At 37.7% G+C, this 22,307-nt stretch overlaps 1 protein-coding gene across 5 annotated transcripts in view; it reads left to right on the top strand.

Moving 5' to 3' along the window:
* The window catches only part of UBE2H (ubiquitin conjugating enzyme E2 H), a 102,223-nt gene that overhangs the window by 10,740 nt on the left and 69,176 nt on the right, over window positions 1–22,307 (top strand). The window contains exon 1 of one of the 5 annotated variants that reach the window (XM_059885705.1): window positions 15,940–21,462. The exons of the other annotated variants lie outside the window; for them this stretch is intronic. The gene's annotated coding sequence lies outside the window, so the exon portion shown is untranslated. Of the gene's footprint in view, window positions 1–15,939; window positions 21,463–22,307 lie in introns of those variants that run through there. 5 annotated transcript variants of the gene reach the window in all.

Genomic DNA, 22,307 nt, shown 5'->3' with positions numbered 1-22,307 from the left:
AATGTACTGGCAGGAAAATACACAAATAAACCTTTGGAGAGAAGGTATTTCCTTAATTAAAAGTAGAAGTAAAGTCAGATTATTTTTTCTAGAAGTTAGAAACTCAGAATATGCTTGGCCTATTTCAGTTTGTGCAATTTGGCATTTATTTATCAAACTTGAACTTACTTATGCTAAAAACATATAGTAGTAGTTTACAACTTTGATACCCATTCTCCAAAGGTAAAAATAGGCTGTGCCTTAGATTTGCCCTAACTCTGTTCAGTGAAGTTGAGACATGGTGGAACTTGGCACCTGAATCTTGAGTTCTTACACTTTAAAGATCTTCATCTCTCATCGCTATAGAGAATTTGGTTTTTCTAACTGGTTTTATGCAATCTGGCCAGTGTTGGAGATTGAAGAGCTGCTATTTTCTTTAAGTCCTCAAGGTAGGGAGTCTAGAGGTCTCTCTCAGCATCCTCCTGTGCTCTTCAGGCAAGGTATATGGGAGTCTCCTGCCCCTTGGGAGCTTACTCCCAGGTTTAAATTTTAGCCCTTTTACATTTTTTTCTTTTTTGGCCACACCACACAGACATGCAGGACCTTAGTTCCCCAACCAGGGATCAAACCCATGCCCCATGCAGTGAAAGCATGGAATCCTAACCACTGAACCTCCAGGGGGTTCCCCCCTTTGCATCTTGTAACTCAAAGAATGACTAACAAAATACCTATCTACTTGTGCTTATTCTCCATTTTGGGGGTTGATCTGATCTGTGTGCTTAAGCCTTTGAACTGGATTATCTTAGTTGACAAGAGATACATGTCTTATCTTTCTGCTTAATGGGAAATAGAAATCTTTTTTATAGAATCAAAAATTAGTGTATGATTTATGCTTTTAAATTGGGGCTTATTATTTGAAAGAATTGGGAAAAATGTAACAGTTTTAGTCTGTCAGTTCTGGCTGGTTTAGTTCTCACATGTCATTCTTAGAGTGTTTTGTCAGCTCTGATGAAGTTTGATGGCATTTTATTATTTGAAGTTAAATTTTAGTAGATGTTACACTTTCATAGATATTTTAACCTGTTGTTCTACTTGGAGTAAACTTGGAATGCAGATAATAGTATTACAGAGCCCTTTTTAAATATGAGGGCTCCTTGTAATTGAAAGTTGAAAGTAACAATTGTATTCTTTTTAGGGAATATCATTTGTGGCCTTAGGTAACACTTTGAGAAATACTAATGCTTGGCTGTACTACTTCAGATTTGGAGAGTAAACTCTGGTAACTTTGTTTTTGTTATTGATAGAAAAAATAGAACCCAAAGTTGATATAGGAATCTGTTTTTCATCTGTGACTTATAAAATCAGTTTTGCTACTTATAGTCACATTTATTACGTGAAAAATAGAGTTAAAGCTGTATATAGCCCAATGCGTCAGTTAATCCTATTTATGAATGTATCATAAAGAAAAAAATTGACTTAAATAGCTTTTAATATAAATGTTCTGATATCTCTTTATAACAGTAGATTAGATGGCATTGAATTTGGTATTCTTGAGATGTCTGAATTGTATGTGCCCTGTCAATAATTTTAGAAGAAAGTAAGCCTTGTAAAAGTACCTGATTTATGGAAGCTTTTATCAAGATAGAATGGCAGCATGCTGTTCCTTTCAAAATTTTATGTATTTAATTACCTGAATTATATTTCAGGTTTTAAAAGGTAAACTTAGGGAATGTGGGTATAATTGAGTAAAAGAATATGCCCAGCCGCAACAGGATCCCATAAGAGTTTGAGACAGTTCAGTATTTAAGCATCTAAATATTTTTTTACCTTTGTCCTTTTTTTTTTTCAGATCATAGTTTAAATTTTGACACAGAGATATTTCTGTTATAATGCCACAAATGCATTACTGAAATACCTTGCATTCTGCAAATCATGAAGTGGAAATAATAGTGCTTAGACACCTTTATGTCTTAATACTCTCCAGATATTGAAGATATATCTGTTGAAGAAAATTTAATTGCCAGCATTTTTATTGATATTTAAACTGAGTGTCTGTAGTGATTCAGTTTTGCTTTGTGTTATGGTAATTTTAATTATTAGTCTCAAGATGGTCAAGGATGTACAAACACTTTAGATGCTTAATTTTTTAAAAGTTGGGGTGATTTTAACAGAAGGCTTGGGATGTAAGCTGCCCTTCTTATTTTCTACTGATTTGCCTTAATGTTTTGATAGCTTTTATTTTTAAAGATAAACTTATAATTTTAGATTTACAGTACTTTACAGGTACTGCAAAGATCAGAGAGTTCTTATGCCCCACCTAATTCTCATTACCCCTGTGTTATTTATGTTACTGAGGCACGTGTTTCAAAACTAAGAAATCAGTGTTGGTATGTTACTATAAACTAAACTCCAGGCTTTATTCAGATTTCACCGGTTTTTCCATGAACATGTTTTTTCTGTTGCAGGTTTTCCGTGTTAGTGGTCACGTCTCCTTAGCCTTCTCTAGTCTGTGACAGTTTCTCTTTGTTTTGCGTGACCTTGACTGTTCTGGAGCACTGGTCAGGCAGTTTTTGGAGTGCTCAATTCCAGTCTATCTGATTTTTCCCCCCTCATGATTAGGCCTCATAATAGTGAGGTATTAAAATCTAGCCAAACTTCTTGTGGGTATTGGAAAGAATACTGCAGAGATGAAGTGCCCTTTTTATCACAAGTGGGGTGTGTATTGGGGGGAGTACCTATGTCCTCGTAACCTCACTGGTGATGTTAACTTTGATCCACTTGGCTTAGGTTGCACTTGCCAAGTTTCTCCACTGTAAAGTTACTGTTTTTCCCTTCTGTGTTCTGTTCTTCAAAAGCTAGTCATCAAGTGTGAAAGTGAAAGTTGCTCAGCCGTGTCCGACTTTTTGCGACCCCATGGAGAATGCAATGCATGGAATTCTCCAGGCCAGAATACTGGAGTGGGCAGCCTTTCCCTTCTCCAGGGGATCTTCCCAACCCAGGGATCGAACCAGGTCTCCCGCATTGCAGGTTGATTCTTTACCAGCTGAACCACAAGGGAAGCCCAAGAATACTGGTGTGGATAGCCTATCCCTTCTCCAGCTGGTCTTCTCAACCCAGGAATTGAACCAGGGTCTCCTGCATTGCAGGCAGATTCTTTACCAAGTGTTAGCTGACTTGCATGGAGAAAGCAATGGCACCCCACTCCAGTACTCTTGCCTGGAAAATCCCATGGACGGAGGAGCCTGGTAGGCTGCAGTCCATGGGGTCGCAAAGAGTCGGACACGACTGAGTGATTTCACTTTCACTTTTCAGTTTCATGCATTGGAGAAGGAAATGGCAACCCACTCCATTGTGCTTGCCTGAAGAATCCCAGGGACGGGGGAGCCTGGTGGGCTGCTGTCTATGGAGTCGCACAGAGTCGGACATGACTGAAGCGACGTAGCAGCAGCAGCAGCAGCTGACTGTCAAGGAGGCCAGAGGAGGTAGGCTTCACCTCCCGGAGGGAGTAATTGTTTTTGACTTCTGATTGTAACACAGTAGTGCATTAATCTTAGTTATTAGTGGATTTTGTACAGAACTTACTCTTGAGTGTAAATGGTACTGCCTTTTTTTAAAAATGGGATGTAGATATATGAGAATGTGGTCTTGGAGCACACAGATTTAGTGTGTTTGGTTATTTAGCAATTTGCATGGCAAATTTACCTTTCAGCATTTGGCTGTTTTTAGATCTAGAATAACATGTGGAAATGAAGATAAACTTAGGATGAGTTGCAACCTTAGTGTTAGTTAAAACCTTATAGTTCAAGAAATTCTATCATCTTGAGTTTTAGATCAGAAAGAGAACTTGGGTGTGAGATAGTGATAAAAGTTATTACATTCTGTATATCTTTCTGTTATTAACTAGTTATGTAGTTAACTTATAACAGAAAAAAATATATTATTAGCTGTGAATTCTAGCAAAGGGTCCTTATTTTGACCCATTGAAACATTTTATTCTATCTTAAAGGGGTGTATTTTTCACCATTTCAATATCTTTTTCTCTTGTTTTTTTGGCAGTTCTATTTGTAGTTTCAATGAAAACTTTGATATAATTATAGTTGACAGTTTTAACCCAGGAATTCAATTATTATGTAAAGATAAACTGCATAGAACTTCTTGAGAATTTTCAAAGCAAGTCTTCTTTAATTAAGAGAACTTGTTTACTCTGACAGTTTTTGGTGTATTTTATTTTGACTCTTCTTTTTTTGCTGTTTTCTCCTTTCTCCCTAGGAATAACACTGATTTTCATATGATAAAAGTCTTAAAGTATTTACAATACATTGTTTTCTTGAGCAGAGTATATTTATAATTGAGGTTATTGGGTAGGTGACTTCTGAAAAAGTAATAATGAGATATTAAAATTTGACCAAACCCATTTGATTTCTAGGCTCAAAAGTTAAGCTAAAATATTTAGCTCTCAGGGGCTTCCTTGAAGATAGTGAGGAAGAACAGTAGAAACTGAATGTTAATGGTAAATATCTTGCTAGTTATAAATATTATAATATTTGTAGTGGTAATAAATTGTTTAAGACTGTAGAGAATAGTTCAGAATTTGTGTTTTCAACTCATGAGGACACCTGGGTTTTTGGTATGTAAGTCAGAAGTGTTTGTAACCAGCTGTTTATTGTTTTAGTAACTCTGGTGGTGCATTTTTAGACCTTTGACCTCACGCCAGCACCTGCTTGTCAGGCCAGTGCTAAGAGTCAGTGGTGTAGCGCTTAGTGACATCTTACTGGTTTGATGACTCTGGGCAGATGTTCAGCTGGTTTTTTCTTTTGTACTCCTTTTTTCTTTGCTCACTTTCTCAAGTTTGAGTACCCTGGAAGGCCTTTTTTTTTTTTTTTTTAAGTTAGTTTGTTTATTCATTCATTTTGGTCATGCTGAGTGGCTTGTGGGATCTTAGTTTCCTGACCAGGAATTGAACCCTCACCCTTGGCAGTGAAGGTGCAGAGTCCCAACCACTGGACCAGCAGGGAATTCCCAAGAATACTTTTTTAGAGCAGTTTTAGGTTCACAGCAAAATTGAAGGGAAGGTACAAAGATTTCCTGTATCCCCTTGCCCCACTCATAAACAGCCTCCCCTCTACCAGTATCCCCTTCCAGAGTGGGGCATTTGTTACAGTTGATGAGCCTACACTGACACATCATTATCACCCGGAGTCCAAAGTTTATACTAGGGTGCACTCAGTGTTGTGCATCTGTGGGTTTGGACATGTGTATAACAACATGTATCTGTCACTGTGGTATCATACAGAGTATTTGCACTGTCCTAAAAATTCTCTTACCTTGGCCACCTCATGCGAAGAGTTGACTCATTGGAAAAGACTCTGATGCAGGGAGGGATTGAGGGCAGGAGGAGAAGGGGACAACAGAGGATGAGATGGCTGGATGGCATCACCGACTCGATGAATGTGAGTCTGGGTGAACTCCGGGAGTTGGTGATGGACGGGGAGGCCTGGCGTGCTGTGATTCATGGGGTCGCAAAGAGTCGGACACGACTGAGCGACTGAACTGAACTGAAAAATTCTCTGTGCTCTTCCTGTTCACTCTTCCCTTCCCTATCACAGCCCCTGGCAAGTCCTTATCTTTTTTACAGTCTTAGTTTTATCTTTTCCAGAATCATACAGTAGGTAGGCTTTTCAGATTGGCTTACTTCACCTAACAATTTGCATTTAAGTTTCCTTCATGTCTTTTTTTGGCCCAATAACCGTTTCTTTTTAGAGGTGAATAATAATCCGTTGTCTAGATGTGCCACAGTTTATCCATTCACCTTGGTGAGCCATTTTTTTGTGACCAGAGCTAATAATAACTCTTTTAATTGTTTTTCCAGATTTGCTTTTGTGCTTAAAAACAATAACAACAAAAAATTAGTAGCAAGTAGCTGAATTTTATACAGCTGCCCTGTTCTATCCTCAGTTCTACCTTTCTTATCCCCTGATACTTGTTTTATAATGTGCTACTTCTCATTCTAGTCTGTTTCACATTTAGTCTGTTAGAAGCCTTGTGTTTTGAGATGTTATGACCCACTTTTTATGAGCTGCACAGATTGGTTGAAAGTGCTGAGATGATAGCATTAAGTCCTTCTAGTGACAGGTCTGGAGCCTGTGAGAGTTTCTTATGCTTCCGTCCCTTCTAGCACATATTCAGCTTTGCATATGAAGTAGGTGCTCAGGAAACACCTGCTCAATGAATTCTGATAAATAATATACCACAGGTTTCCACCAAGTCCTCGCTTAGATCAGTTTTAGACTAAACATTGTTTCTCCAAAGAAGCAATATGGAAATCTCGAGGAGAGAGGCGGATCCCCCTAACTTGAAGAGGACTGGAGTTCCTTTACGTGCAGGAGCCATCTGCCGTTTCTGCACATTGTTCATTTGTCCACATGTAATATGTATTTGTGTTCTGAGATTGTCCCAAATGGTAATACTTTCGTTTATTAAATGGCATTTTCAGGGGAGTTCTTCTTAAAGATTCTTTGATTGCTGGTTTTATTTAAGATCAAGGGAAATTTTTAAGATTGGGAAAAGAAACAGCTGAAACTTTGGTTATTCCATTTGTAAAATTGAATACCTTAAACTCATCATATCATTTAGCTTATTAATACTCTCATTTTGTACTTTATAAACTGTTTCACGTTCTCCCTTACAAATTAGTAGTTCTAGAGATGACTTTTACTGTCTTAATATTTGATACCGTGAACTTATTGGTCTGTTCAGGATTTCATTGAGGACCTTCATTTTGTATTTATTTTTACCTTTTACCCATACTCTGTGAGGAAAGAGAAGATTTTAAGAAGTGCTTTAACAGCTCACACATGCTATAAAAGTTATACGTGGCCTATTTTTAGTTAGGCAGAATCATGGAAGGAATACTTTGTAATAGGTGGATTTTAAAAGAATACTTTTTATTGAAGTATAGTTGATTTAAAATGTTGTGTTAGTTTCTGTTATACAGTAGAGTGATTCAGTTACATATTATGTGTGTGTGTGCTTTTTCATATTCTTTTCCCTTATGGTTTATCCCAAGGTACTGAATATAGTTTTCCATGCTCTACATAGAACCTCGTTGTTTATCCATACTATATATTGATATGGTAGTTTGTATCTGCTAATCCAAGCTCCTAATCTGTCCCTTTCCCCTTGGGTAACCTTGTTTTCTATGTCTGTGAGTCTGTTTCTGTTTTGGAAATAAGTTTGTTTGTGTCACACTTTAGATTCCACCTGTTAAGTGATGTCATGTATGCGTACGTCTTAGTGTCATTCTTCTTCTGTATGATGATCCCTAGGTCCATCCATGTTGTTGCAAATGTCATTCCATTCTTTTTTGTGGCTGAGTAGTAGTGTATTATGTGTGCCACATCTTTATCCATTCATCTGTCACTGGTGTTTGCTTCCATGTCTTTGTTATAGTGAGATATTTAAAATCTCATTTTGCAAATGCAGAACTTTAATGATATGTTTAAACTGTATATACACATGAGTATACTTTTTTCTTTCTGTGTGCATGCACAGGCTCTTAGGGAAGAACAAATTTTTGCTCCTTAGGTTTTTGGTAAGTTCTTCAGTCGTTTGAATTCTCTAATGCAGAGGTTCCAGAGTTGCCTGCAGGCCCCTGGGGATCCCCAGGATACTTTTAGGGAGATGATAAAGCAAAAACTTGTTTCATAGTTACATTAATTTTTTTCCCCTTTTCTGCTTTTTTTCAGTAGTGATGTTTTGTACTGATGATGCAAGGCCAAAACCAATAATGGATTAAACTATGAAAGCCTTGGGACTTCTCTAGCGATCCAGTGGGGCGCAGATTCAGTCCCTGGTGGAGAAACTAAGATCTTGCAGGCCACAAGCCACCAGCCCCCCACCCCCCACCCCACCACAAAGTACACCATCGAACCCGTAGCACACCAAAACCATATTAGTGGTTGTCATATTTTTTGCCACCATACATCTACAGTTTTTAAAAAAGGCAGTTTCACTTGAACATGCTCTTGATAAGGAGTAACTTATCAAGACAGGTACTCGAAATTTTGACAATTACTCAGAATTTTAATTCTCAAGTACCTGTCTCCTTACTATATTCTGTGTGTTAAAATGGGGAGCACTTTTCCTGCATACTGAAAGTATGGTGGTGGTTTCCAGAAAAAGCACATAGGTGACTTGCTGGCCAAACTAGCTGCTTTTTTTTTTTTTATTAATGGAACACCATTTGAACTTGAAAGTGTGACTGGCTGACAAACTGGTTATTCAGACTTTGATGTGTGGCAGATGTTTTCTCACAAAGGAACAAAGTGAGCCCATCACTTTAAGCAAAACTGATAATGTATGTTGCCAGTGATAATAATATAAGCTTTAAAGTGAATATCAGAATTTGGAAAAACTTTTATCTGCACCACATGCTTGACAGTTGTCTAATACCTAGACATTTCTGATGAGATCAGTGATGATAGTAATGTGATTTTTTTGATGTTGTGTAATGAAATGTGTCAGTGTTGGGAAGATTTATAGAAGTCAGTAAACTAGTATTTTCTAAATGGCATGATAGGAAGTCATGTGTTGGGTAAAAGATTTGTTTAAAATACAGGGTAGAGCAGTGGGTTTTAATGTAACTATGAAAATTTCATTTGTACTATTTCAGATTCCACATTGCAGGTAGCCTTTAGGAATCTACCACTTGTTAAGTTTCGGTGTGATACCAGAATGTTCAGAATTTTCTGAAAAATCTGTTAAACTACTCTTCTGTCTCCTAACTACATTTGAAACATATTGTACCAAGTTGAATGCAGAAGCAAATTTGAGAATCCAGCTCACTTCTATTAAGCCAGACATTAAAGAGATTTGCTAAATTGTTTTTTTTTGAAATGTTTTTCCATAAACATGTTAACATGCATAAGATTTATTAGTACTTTTAAATGGATTAATGTTTAAACATTTTTCAGTGATAAATATCAATAGATATATATACCAAAAAAGCTCTTTGGGGTCATCAATCTTTTTTTAATTAAAAAAAATTTTTCAGTTTCTTGCCTGTGCTGAGTCTTCGTTGCTGTACACAGGCTTTTTCGAGTTGTGTTACATGGGCTTCTCTTGTTGCAGAGCATGGGCTCTGGGGTGCACAGACGTTCGTATTTGCATCATGCAGGCTCAGTAGTTGTGGCACACAGGCTTAGTTGCTCTGTGGCATGTGAAATTTTCTGGGACCAGGGATCAAACCTGTATCCCCTGCTTTGGCAGGCAGATTCTTGACACTGAACCACCAGGGAAGTCCAGGGTCATCAATTTTATAAGTGAAAAGGGTGCTAAGACCAAAAAGTTTGAGAACTGCCACTCTAACAAACGTGTGTCAATAGAGAAGTTGTCATGTTATTATAAAGCCTAGGATGCGCTTTATTTGTACCTAGCATAGCGTTGGCAAAATAGTAGGTTCTTTAATAACATGTTTGAATCAGATTGAATTGAATTATACAGTAAACCATGTAAATACACATTTACCCAAGAAGGAAAATAGGTGTGTGAAGATTGCAAGTGTTTTTATATTAGTAAAGAATGCCAGGTTTACACCATGTTTCATAGATTCTAAGGCATTTTTTTCCCCTTAACATGTCTGAGACGTCTTAGAGTTGGTTGTGAGTCAGTTTGTCAGCTCTTTTCTCTCTTGGTGTGTCATAGATGTCATGAAATAAGATAGAGCTTGTGTGCGGATGAGGAAACACACGGGATAGCAGTTTACTTCTTGGGCTTCAGGGTATGATGCATTAAATGTTTTTTATCAGGCACCGAGTTGACAATGGGCAGTTGACAGTGGGTCCATTGTCAGAATATTCCATTCGTAAAGCACGTATCTTTATTCCGGGCTGGAAGACTATAATCCTTGAATTCAGGCTTTTAAAATAAAATGTAAGACATGATGTTAATTTTGTTTTTTATATATAAAGCTTTTTGTTTTTCTATTTAATCGTAATGTTGGACCACAGTGGTGAGTTATTTCCATTTCTGTTGTAAAGCAGGCTTTGGAAGGTTTTACTGTGTAGCTCTTAGAAAATGAATGAAGGAGAGTAGCAGAATTGAGGTTTTTTTAAAAAATTTTTTTCTTCTAATTAAAAATTTTAATCTATTTACTGAAGCTTGAGGAAATTTACAAGTTTACTTTTGGCACCTTTTTTTTTTTAATCGACATTTATTTATTTATTGGCTATGCTGGGTCTTTGTTGCTGCTTGGGCTTTCTCTAGTTGCTGTGAGCAAGGGCTACTCTCTAGTTGCCATGCACAGACTTTGATTTCTGTGGCTTCTCTTGTTGCAGAGCACAGGCTCTAGAGCAGGGCTTCAGTAGTTGTGGCTCATGGACTTGGTTGCTCCTCAGCATGTGGAATTTTCCTGGACCAGGGATTGAACCAGTGTCCCCCGCGTTGCAAGGCAGATTCTTAGTGACCACTGGACCACAAGGGAAGCCCTAGCATCTGTTACTCTAAGTCTGAAGACTGTTAATATGTATTCTGCATGATTTCATGAGGACCTGCGAGGTACAGATGCTTGTTTCTTCATCTTTAGAGCATTTTCTGTTCTGTTAAATAATTCTAGTAAAAGATAAATTACTAGGTTCTATTATTAACCTTGTGCCTCTGTTTGTGGTGGTTTCGTTGCTAAGTTGTGTCTGACTCTGAGACCCCATGGACTGCAGCCTGCCAGACTCTTCTGTCCAAGGGCTTTCTCAGGCAGGAATACTGGAGTAGGTTGCCATTTCCTTCTCCAGTGCCTCTGTTTAATTCTGTGTCTATAAATAATGAATAGGACCCTAATATGAAGATATAAAGATATTGTAGAAATAGGTATCCTTAAAAATAAGTTTAAAAAGAGAGAGCCTGGAAAAGTGAGGAGTTAAGTCTGTTAGAGAAGGAGGAAGCTGAATGTCATAGAGACCGGAGGTAAATAAGCAAAAAGGCGCCTGTGGGGACGGCAGGTGGTTGGTGGCTTAGATTGATGAAAGGATCAGAGGCTGTACATTTGTCACTGTAAATATGTATATATTAGAGTGCAGTGTGTGTGATCAGGATTATATGGTTGCTATAAGGTGAATAGGCTGAGCTTTTTTTTTTTTTTTTTTTACCTTTTATCATCTAATGGACGCTATGGAACCAGTAGTGTACACCTGATATTTGCTAGAGGTATGATCTCTCATCTTTAGTCAACCAAAGAAGGACTCTTGGTAAAAAGAATTTACACACATAGGTTGTTGAAATCTGATCGTGAATTGGCAGGATTTTAATGGTGTTAGTAGAAGGGAATGCATGGATTTTATGGCATGTTACATGAGAATGATTAAGGTAATGTTTTGAAATGCATATACTTTTCTAGATATGTACTACTTTTGAAAAATTACAGTGGGATGACTGTGGTTTCAGTGACATACTTGGATTTGCATCTGCATTTGGTTTCCTTATCCAAAAAATGAATAAAATACCACATTATAGAATTGCGTGAAGGATTATTTGAAATAATGTTTATAAATGCGTTTACTATGTATTTGCTTAGTTAACTCAGAAATTGTAGTTGGCTAAGGTGGCGCTTTCCAGTACTCTTGCCTGGAAAATCCCATGGATGGAGGAGCCTGGTGGGCTACAGTCCATGGGGTCGCTAAAAGTTGGACACGACTGAGCGACTTCACTTTCACTTTTCACTTTCATGCATTGGAGAAGGAAATGGCAACCCACTCCAGTATTCTTGCCTGGAGAATCCCAGGGACGGGGGAGCCTGGTGGGCTGCCATCTATGGGGTCACACACAGTTGGACACAACTGAAGGGACTTAGCAGCAGTAGCAGCAAGGTGGTGCTAGTGGTAAAGAACCCACCTGCCAGTGCAGGAGACATAAGAGATGCAGGTTCGATCCCTGGGTCTGGAAGATTCCCTGGAGAAGCGCATGGTAACCCACTCCAGTATTCTTGCCTGGAGAATCCCATGAACAGAGGAGCCTGACAGGCTACATTCCCTAGGGTTGCACAGAGTAAGACACAATTAAAGTGATGTCGCATGCTAGTAAAAGATCTAAAATAATATATCTGTAACATAGAGTTAGCAGGTTGGCAGATAAGGACAGGATTGATGTTGGCAAGGACCCAGCTTTCTTCTGTTTTTTTTTCCCCAACCGTCTTTGTGTGTGGCTCACTTCCTTAAGGGGTCTTTCCTATCATCACATTAATGTTTCATGCAAGAGGAAGAAGAAAGGAGTGAGTAAGGTGAAAGGGATATGAACTAGCTAAGACAGCCCTTCCCCTTCCCTCGACTTCTAAGGAGATTTTCTGAGCATCCTTTCCTACAAATTGCACTTCTTATATCCCAGGCACAAAATGTCAACTGACCAACCTTAGCTGCAAGGGAGGCTGGGAAACACTGCTTTTTGACTACCCTTAATAAAGTAAGAATTTTATTAGTAAGAAAGAAGGGGAGAACAGGTATTGGGCTGAGAAACCAGCAGTATTTGCCACAGTGAATGCTAAGTTGTTTTGTTTTTTTTTTTCTCTTTCATACATATTTGAGAGCATTATCATTTTAGGCTTGGTTTTCCATGCCTTGAGTTTTGGCTCACAAAAATTGATCTTTTAACCCTTATTCCATGTCTTCTAGGTTCTGCTTTGTTGGGGGACTGGGATTGTATGATAAATTATTTACTTGGGCATTAAAGGAGAAGGAAGAGCGTTCACTTGGCACTTTTCATTTATAATGTAGCTGGTATCTTCAAACTGTAACTCAGAGGACCTAATTTGGGAGTTCGGGTCACGGGAGGTTGGTGGAGAGGCAGCACGTTGGTGTGAAGGAGGACTCCCTGAAAGGCTTGCCCTTGGCTATGCTGCTGCTTGCTGTGAAGTGTACCTTTCGTGTTCTTCTGGGGTATATCTGTTTCCTCACCTATCAAAGAAGGAGTTGGCTTAGACATTTTGAGTCTTTGCAACTTGAATATTTTGATTTTATCTGAAGGCATTTTGTATATAACTCTTAATTGTATATGTATGTATGTATATATATGTAAAGGAAGTGAAAGACCTTCACAGCCATATGTATACCTGGCATTGCCTTCTAGGGACTAGAGAGTTGAAAATAGCTTTATAGCATAAATTTAAAATCTTATTTTGAATCTTACTATTTTTGCAGATAGGGGTAGCAAAAATAAGTAAGTTTTTGCAGTTTAGTACTTTCTTGGTATGAATTTTTACTAGGGCTTTTAGAAGTATAAAGTAGGAAACCCTGACATCTTCATTTCTGACTCTGAAATATGGTAGTAAAATGTTGCTTCATATTTATAAACCTGCATTAATGTTAAGTTTGTGTAGGAAAAGCCTGTTAAATGCTCTTTCATTTCTAAAAATGGATCCTTGGAATTAGTTGAAGTATTATGAAGGTATAATTATTCAGACTCTCTTCAGTGTTAACTCATCACCTATTTACCTGAGAATACAAGTGCTTTGTTTACCATGTTTAGGTCAAATTTTGACCAACTCTGTGAATGAAGCAGCTGTTATCATTATTGTAGATGATGAAATTGAGGCAAGATGTTATGGTCCTTCATTGATAATGGGGAGCAGCCAAGTTAAGAATACATTCTGATTTTGTCCAGGGGGTGAGTGTGTCTGTTCATTGTATGTTTTAGGAGAGAGAAGCTTGTGGTTACCTCATGTCTTGTTTCAGTTTTGTTTTTTGTGTAGAGTATGTTTTGAGAAGCGGTATGGTATAGTAGATGGGAGAAGGCCTGTGTTAGAATTTCTTGAAATAATGTAATTTCAATCAGTAAATTTCTTTCATCTGTGTTCTCTGATCCTTGGCATTATGAACAATATTTGAGAATGCAGCCGTGTTTTAGAACCAGTCCTATCTAATATAAATCAACTCAGATATCTGTAACTGCTTTTGTGGATATTTTCACTGATAGATGAAACCAAGGTATTAAATTATAGATCCTTTTACCAAATTTTGGCTTATTGGAAATGTTGTGATTGAGAAAATTGGTTGTCAGTTTTATGATTTTTCTAAATTGCTACATAACTTCTAATCACATAAAAAGAGTCTAAGCTTGTCCACGCTGCCTTAAATTATGACTAATAATACTAAGGAACCAATTCTAGGTTCTCAGTAATACTTACTGGTTAAAATATATTGGTATGCCTTGAATTTGGCTACATTGTAAATATTTTTTCTTTCAGCTATACATTTTTATGAATAAAACTACAAAAGCAGGTAAAACTTCATTATATTCTGGTTGTTAATTGATAAGGGTAATTCAGATAGAATTGCATGATGTTGGCAGTATTAAATTTGCACAGCAGGTATTGACCAGAAATTTTTCATTGTAGTTTACTGTGAAAAATCTCAGATAAACAAGGGTGGGAAGAATATAAATAAATTCTGTATATCTTCCTGCTAGACTCAATAATAAGTGTTTTGCCATATTTGCTTAATTATATATTTATAACTAATAAATATATAATTATATATTTAATATAGATAGATAACATTTTATAAAAATATATTTATATATAAATATGTAATTATTGGAGAAGGAAATGGCAACCCACTCCATTGTTCTTGCCTGGAGAATCCCAAGGACGGGGGAGCTTGGTGGGCTGTCGTCTATGGGGTCCGAACAGAGTTGGACACAACTGAAGCGACTTAGCAGCAGCGGGAGCAGCATGTAATTATATATATTTGGTTGAATCATTTCTAAGTTGCAAAAATAATGGCATTTTAGCTTAATTACTTTTAATATACATCCTCAGAGAGTCAGGACTTTTCCTATATAACCATAGAACCATTATCACATCAAATACTTTTAACAATAATTGCACTTAAATCATGTAACTTCCACGGAGGAAATATTCAAGTGATGAGACTGTTTATTCATTTTCAGAGTAAGAAAGCATATTTTCTTTTTTCTTTAAATAATTTAACAGTATTAAAAAGACAAAGTACCAAAAGAGTACTTTAAAATCAATGCTGTCCTAGTAAGGAAAATACTTTTCACACATTCTAATAATTTGTAAATTCAGCATTTAAATTAGAATTTAAATTAGCTGTTAAAGCTGCTTATCTTCTAAACATTTAGCAATTTACATAGAATGAACTTGACGTGTACCTATATTCATTGAATTGATTTTTTAAAGCAAAGCAACCAAATGGAGCCTAGATTAGCATTCATTCATTGTACATATATTTATTTTTTACAAAAAGCTGCAAAGGTAGGATACATTTTAGTAAATTTTCAGTTGTGTATGATTTTGGAGTAGATTCTTTGAATTAATTGAAAGTTGAGCAGAAGGAACCCTTTATTAGATATATTAAAATCTTTTAAAAATAGATTAATCCATTTTTCTGCCCTCAGAAAATGTGGAATGGTAAGTACAGTTGGACCCTCAAGATTAAAGACCAGAGGCAGCGATGCAGTCATCCTAATAAAAAATAATAGTGACTGGCACAGAGGCCATTGAATCAGTTAAGTGAGACTGTATACTTAAGGCTTATCGCAGTGTCTGATCTATAAGCATTCAAATTGAAGGAAAAATGTGGAATGTGTATTGATTTGAAGCTGTAAACCAGGACATTTACAAGATTGCCTTTTTTTTTTCCTTTTAATGTATTCTATTTATTTGCTTATTTAAGAATGTTTTTGAAATGATGAAATTTTTTGAGCACCACAACAAATATGAGGAATAAGGGAATGATAGTAAAAGAGAATCCGTTACCCAATTTTGTCTGATCTTAACATTTGCCTTACTGCTTCAGAAGGTTGATTGATAACTTGCGGGTTCTTAGTTTCCTTGACCAGGGATTGAACTTGTGCCCTTGCATTGGAAGCACAGAGTCCTAACCATTGGACTGCCAGGTAATTCCCCAGAAAATTTATTTTTAAAAAAGAAATAAGATCTGATTACTTTCACTCCCCCTTGGAATCCTCCTGGATTTCACTTCCCTCTCTCTCTCCATGAAGTAGAGGTAGCAACTTTCTTGAATTATCTTTCCAATCATTTTAAAAGACTTTCTAATATGTGTATGTCCATAAATATGTAGCATTATCTTGCATGTTTAAATGATATCAGTATTTACTACTTTTGAGATTTGATGTTGACAGGAGTAGATCTACTTCATTTGTAACTCATTTTTTTTCCATTATAATATTTATTACAAATCATCATTCTCATTTTTGGTACTTTTACCGCTGTTGCAGTGGGCAGGGAGAGGCAGGCATTTTTGGTGGTCTCCGGTAACTCATTTGTAAAAGTTGCATGCATTTACCATATTTTACTTATTCATTTTGTTAATGTACATTTAGGTTATTTCCAGTTTTTCACCACTATATATAGTGCTGTAAAGAACATTTGTGAAAATCTTTTTGACCACATATGTTTCTCTAGGGCACTGTTTATCAGGCTTTTTTGCTTACCGAACACAATAAGAAATGTACTTTACAATGAGATGCAGCATGTATATAAATAAAATGTATATATATATACATATATATAAAACAGAAACTTTCCTTTTTAATAATATTTACCCTGAAAAAGTGATTACTCATAAACCCTTGAGATACCTCTCTCAAAAAATGCTAATCAGGCTCTACATTTGACAGATAATGGCTCAGTGTATATAACTTGAAGCAGAATTGCTGCTCTTAACGGTGCACATCTTCAGCTTTGATAGACATGAAAAAATTGTTCTTGAAAGTGGTTGTACCAAACTTTACATTTCAGCAGCCTGTGAGACTTCCTGTTTATTCATACCCACACCAGCACTTGTCTAGCTTTCTAACATTTGCCAGTCTACTGGATGTGAAATGGTATCCCAGGGTTTTCTCAGCCTGTTTTCTAATCAAATATTTTGAGTGCCTTTTCTGTCAGACCCTTTGCAAAGCAGTAAAGATGCTACCAAAAGAAAAGACATGGCTTCTCTGTTCTGGGGGAGAGGGGTGAACTTTGCCAGCCTATGACTGACAGAGGCGCAGAGGAAGGAGCAGTATGCAGCCCACAGTGTACTGTTGTTGCAGTACAACAGTTGGCATGATCTTGAAGAAGTCTGACCTTGGTCTTGAAAGATGAGCAGGCATTTTCAGACAGCACATAAAAGTTGAAGGACATTCCAGGTGGAGAGGAGGGAGCTAGGCAAAGACACAGAGGTGTAAAACCAATCATTCCAAGGATTGACTGAGTGTTCATGATTGTGGAGAGTCCCAGAATTGGGCGGCCGAGGGAGAGGAGAAGCTGTGGACGTGTGGGCAGGCTGAAGGAGCTGAGCACTGCCTGCATTCACAGTTGTCAGTGAAAGTTTTAAGCAGGGTATTAAACAGGAATTGTGTTTTTTTTTTTTTTTTTTTAGTCTAAAAATGAATTTTTTGTATTTTAAAAGTTAATCTAGTTTTTGTTTTTAATTTCAGTTTCAGGCTCATTAGCTTGGCTCTTTATTTATTACTGCCTTTTGAAACAGATGATAGAAAGCGATATTTTTCCTCTGAACTGGAATTGGTCATTTGCTTTCCAAAACAGAAATATCTGTAGCTTTGCGTGTGATGCATTTGCTCTCATCCACGCTGCTTGGTTTTAAGTGGGACAGCAAACGGTCTTCATGGTATTTTCTTTCTATCGTCAAATGGGTATAGGTTTGCATAGAATTGGTAACTTTAGGAATTTGTGGTTCTGGACAATCTTTCATGGTGATATTTTCAGTCTTCATCTCTTTCACTGCTTCATAGCAAATATGAGTGTAGTTGAAAGAATTTCCTTAAGAAAGCTTGAGTGTTTTCTGTCAGTCAACTCTGTGTGTGTATAGATGATATGAGAGGTCTTTCTGAGGTCCTGTCTGCTTTTGGCATCCCTCAGCTGCCAGTTCTTTTTCATAGTAGCATTTCATAGGAGCATTCGTCTTGCTTTAAGGCCTGAAAGTTGAGGCCTGCCAGCACCTAATTTAAATAGGACAATTTTAGAGACCAGGTTGGAGATACCAAATGTGTTTTGAAATTCTCCATGCCTTAAAAGAATAAATGTTAAACATCTAGCACAGAACAGTTAGCACTCATAATAAATGTCACACTTGGCATTTGTTTTAAGTAGAGGTATGTTCTTTGAGATGCTGGGTCAACACTGACTATTGCATAGATGTTATTTTTAATTTAGGAAAATCATATGCAAGTAGATACCTAAAATAACTTTTCTAAACTTTACAGTGCAAAGTCTTTGTTGTTTTTCCTAGCTACTTGATACCCTAAAAATACCCATTTCCCTCCATGAGATCTCTAAAAAATGCTTTTTATTAGTTTAGGACTTAATCCAGGGAGAGCTATAATTGAGGGAATCATACTTGGGATTAAAAGAACTAGACAGAAGTTTGTGTTGCCCAGTTATCCTGCCTGTGTCTTTCGTCTCAAAACCCCCCACAGTGTTGATTCTCTCAGCCTCATCCTCCTATCACCCACCCAGCCTGTAACACGCACGTGAACACACACACATGCGCACACAAATACACACAGTTCATTGAGTGAGGGAAGAGAGGGGTGTGAGGGTCTGTCCTCAGGATGGGAGCTGGGCCTGTCCTATTTACTTTCTGCCTTTAGCAAGTATAATACATGTTAACACCTTGGCAGCAGAAGTAGGCTGGATCAGTTGGATACAAGGTGACTGTTCTAAAATAAACAAAATGAAACAGTGTAATCTTGAATTTGTGGGCAACATGTGAGACTGAGCAAAGGAGACTTTTGCAGATGGTTTGGCCATTAACTGTAAGCATGCTGGGAGTATGTTAGGCAAGTGGACAGGATGTTCTCTGTGTGTACTGTATAACCTTGAAATCTTGCATCTATTTCCATTTCCCCAGGAATGAAATCTAAAACAGAAAAGCTACTTCCCTTTAGCTTTCAAAACAAAAATCAGGTTAATAATCTGAACTAGACTATTTGCTTAGTGCTGGAGATGATGGCTCTGGTCTTGGAGTTGATTTTTGGGGAGGATTTCTCTTTTTAAAAAATTCTGTTAGAACTTGAGCACAGATAAATGGTTTTGGAAGAGTGAAAGGAAAGCCCCGGACTTAATCACTGTGCATATTCTGTAGAAAATGGCTGAGAAATATAAACCAAATCTGTTGAGAGCTGTAAAGGCTGAGCTCGTTGATTTCTGTGTTAGATAAAACCAGTGCTGTATCTGAAGACTGTTTTCCCATTTTTCTTAGATCTATTTGGAATTGGATATATTTAATGGCAGAGGATTTCTATGTTAAGCCAGTTATAGTGCCCATTGAAACTTTATGTTCAAAGAATGAGAGTCCTTAAAAAAAAGAAAAAGCAGAAGTCATTTGAAGGAAAATGAACAGGTGCAGCGCTATAAGCCATTTGAAAATGTAAAGTGCATCTGAGAAAGCCTTCTGAGAGTCAGAATGTTTTATGGATTTCTTCTGTCTTGCCATTAATAATTGAACTTGGTGTGAAAGATATATTTTAGCTGGATGGACTTACAAGACTGGTAAAGGACAAGGAATTTTTTAAAATTATAGTTTATCTTTGCAGTTTCTTTGATCTGTTTCTGTATCTTGAGCTAATGATTGAAAGAAAAATCTGTGGAACTCAGTATTTTTATGGCTTTTGAGATGGGGTGGGGCTTAAAGGGTACTGCGTGTTAGGGCGAGGGGAGTTCTGGGCAGGGGTCGTGGCCCACTCAGCCTGTGCTTCTGCTCTGGCCACAGGTGCACGCAGACTGTTTTACAAAGAGTTAAAGTTCTGCTTCTAACAGATGCCTTTCCAGTGTTTCTTCCTGGTGCTCTGAAAACCATATGTGGGGGAAGAGTCTTGTTCTGTTTAAAGGTTAAGGGCGTTGCCCTCCTGAAAGCACCAGTAGTATTATTTAATATTTATTTTAAGGTTTGAGGCAAGAGATGAAGAAAACTTCTCACATTTAACAAAATGGAGCCAAGCCATCGTTGGTTTTTTTTTTGGTGGTTGTTCTTGGGGGAGGGGGGGTGGCAGTGTTTTTTCTGTGACTCCTTTAAAGCTATAAAAGTTAATGTCATATCCTTAGGGAAAGATGTTGCCTCCCTTAGAGATCTGTTCTAGGAGAGTTGGAAGCTGACTTGTCATTAGGTAACTTAAAGTGATAAAAAGTGGGGTTTTGGTTTTTTTGAGTGTTTACTACATGCCGGGCATTGTGCCTGTGGCGCTTTCGATATCATAGTCCTCAAAATAACCCCAGAAGGAAATCCTACTGTCATTTTTCCTGTCACTGCCGAGAGACCTGAGGTTTAGGCTGCAGGCTTCCCTGGTGGCTCAGTGGTAAAATATCTACGTGCAATGCAGTAGATGCAGGTTTGATCCCCTGGAGAAGAGGAAATGGCAACCCACTCCAGTGTTCTTGCCTGGAGAATCCCACGAACAGAGGAGCCTGGTGGACTGTAGTCCATGAGGTCTCAAAAGAGTCGGACATGACTTAGCGACTAAACAGCTTATGCCAAGTTAAGTTGCAGAGCTGGATGATAAACCCAGTCTCTTTGACTCTGAGCCACTCAATTCTGTAGTACCGGTATTACCCCAGACCACGTGGAGAGATGGATGGTCTTATTTCCCGGAGGTTGTCTACTCAGAAAAGATAAGTAGTTTACTGTCATGAGGCTGGTGTTGAAACAAGAATTCAAACCTGGGTCAGTTTAAAGGGAATACCCATGTTCTTTCCATTAAGTGTATTGTATTACTTCTTAGAGTACATTATAATATCTGATTATTATTATTATATCTGATTTACTGAGATCTTTTTATTTCTTGTGTTGGCTGCCCTCAGTTTACACAGAGAGTTGATTAAAAAGTTCATTTGTGAGATGGTAGTTTGGAACTCAGAGTACGTTGTCTTCTGGCAACAAGTGTTGTACCTGGTTGTCTTTCCAAGGCCATAGCCCCTTAGGGCAATCGATACATTTCACCTTTTTATGCCTGTGATACCAACCTGGGTTCTAAGATCTTTGAGTTTCAAGAGAGTAAGAGAAGCAGATAGGTATGTGTTCCTGGTTGTTTCCAGGTTCCGTTTGTCCCTTTACAGATTTTATCTCCCTTGGTGTGGGTAACAGACTAAAAAGAATGGGTTTTAGGATAAGTCCAGAGCCTCTGAGGTCAGACCTGGTTCTGACTGGCCGCACTAGTGACCGGTTCCACCCACTCTCCACTAGGAGACTGAGATGAGGCTTTTACCCTTCCTCAGGCTGAGTTTCCTCATCTGGAAGATGGATGGGTACCATCGCTGTAGTGCTGGAATGAGAGACGAACAGGCATTGAGTGCTCAGCGTAACGTCTGAACATGAACAGTGTTCTGGAAATGATGGCAGTGGTGATGGAGATGATGCTGTTTTATTCTGCTTCTGTTACCGTCTCTTCTGTTACCAAAGGCTTTTGTAGCGGTGAATACTTTCTGGAGTAGACTGTGCTGTAACCTGAATTGGATTTAAGGTACAGTTTGGGATTCCGTTTATTTTGTAGTCATGGGAATCAGTAAATTGCTTTGTAATTTAAATACTGCATTCTTAAATTATGTGTTGTAAATTTTTATATACTTTAAAACCTTGATTTTAACTGGAAATACATTGGTTGATGAAAGGCTTTGATATTAACAACTTTTATGAGCCTTTTAAGTTTTTGCTGCATTTAAAAACATAATGTACTTTTTTCAAATGGAGAAACTGAGGTACGAAGTAGGGATGGACTCTTGCCGAAGGGCTGTTAACTAAAACAGGGATAGGCCAAATAGAAATATTCTGTAAAGAACCAAATAGTAAATATTTTAGGCTTTGTCAACCATACAGTCTTTTTTTGCAACTCTGCTCAACTCTGCTGTTGCAGCACAGAAGCCGCCATCAGCTATTTATAAGTGGCTAGGCTTGGCATGGTAGAGTCAAATTATATTTGTAGTAACAGATGATGGTTCATGGTTTGTGGACACCTGGACTAAACAAAAATGCTTGGTTCAGTCTCATTTTAAAGCCCTGTCTTGGTCCTACATCTCTCTTTGTAGGTTGATGTAGATTTTTTAAATGTTGGTTTTCCCATGGGCTTGATCCTCATTCTTCTTTTCACATAATTTTCCCTTCCATAAAATGATTCATATATATAACGCATTGGGCTTCTCTGGTGGCTCAGCAGTAAAGAATATACCAGTGCAGGAGACACGGGTTCAGTCCCTGGGTTGGGAAAATACCCTAAAGAAGAAAATGGCAACCCACTCCAGTATTCTTCCCTGGGAAATCCATGCGCATGCACACACACACCTTCAGCTGAATTGTTTCCCAAACTCTAGA

Source organism: Bos taurus, chromosome 4 (genome assembly GCF_002263795.3).
Source record: "Bos taurus isolate L1 Dominette 01449 registration number 42190680 breed Hereford chromosome 4, ARS-UCD2.0, whole genome shotgun sequence".
Classification (NCBI taxonomy): Eukaryota; Metazoa; Chordata; class Mammalia; order Artiodactyla; family Bovidae; genus Bos; species Bos taurus.
This window is presented reverse-complemented; position numbering and strand designations above follow the sequence as displayed.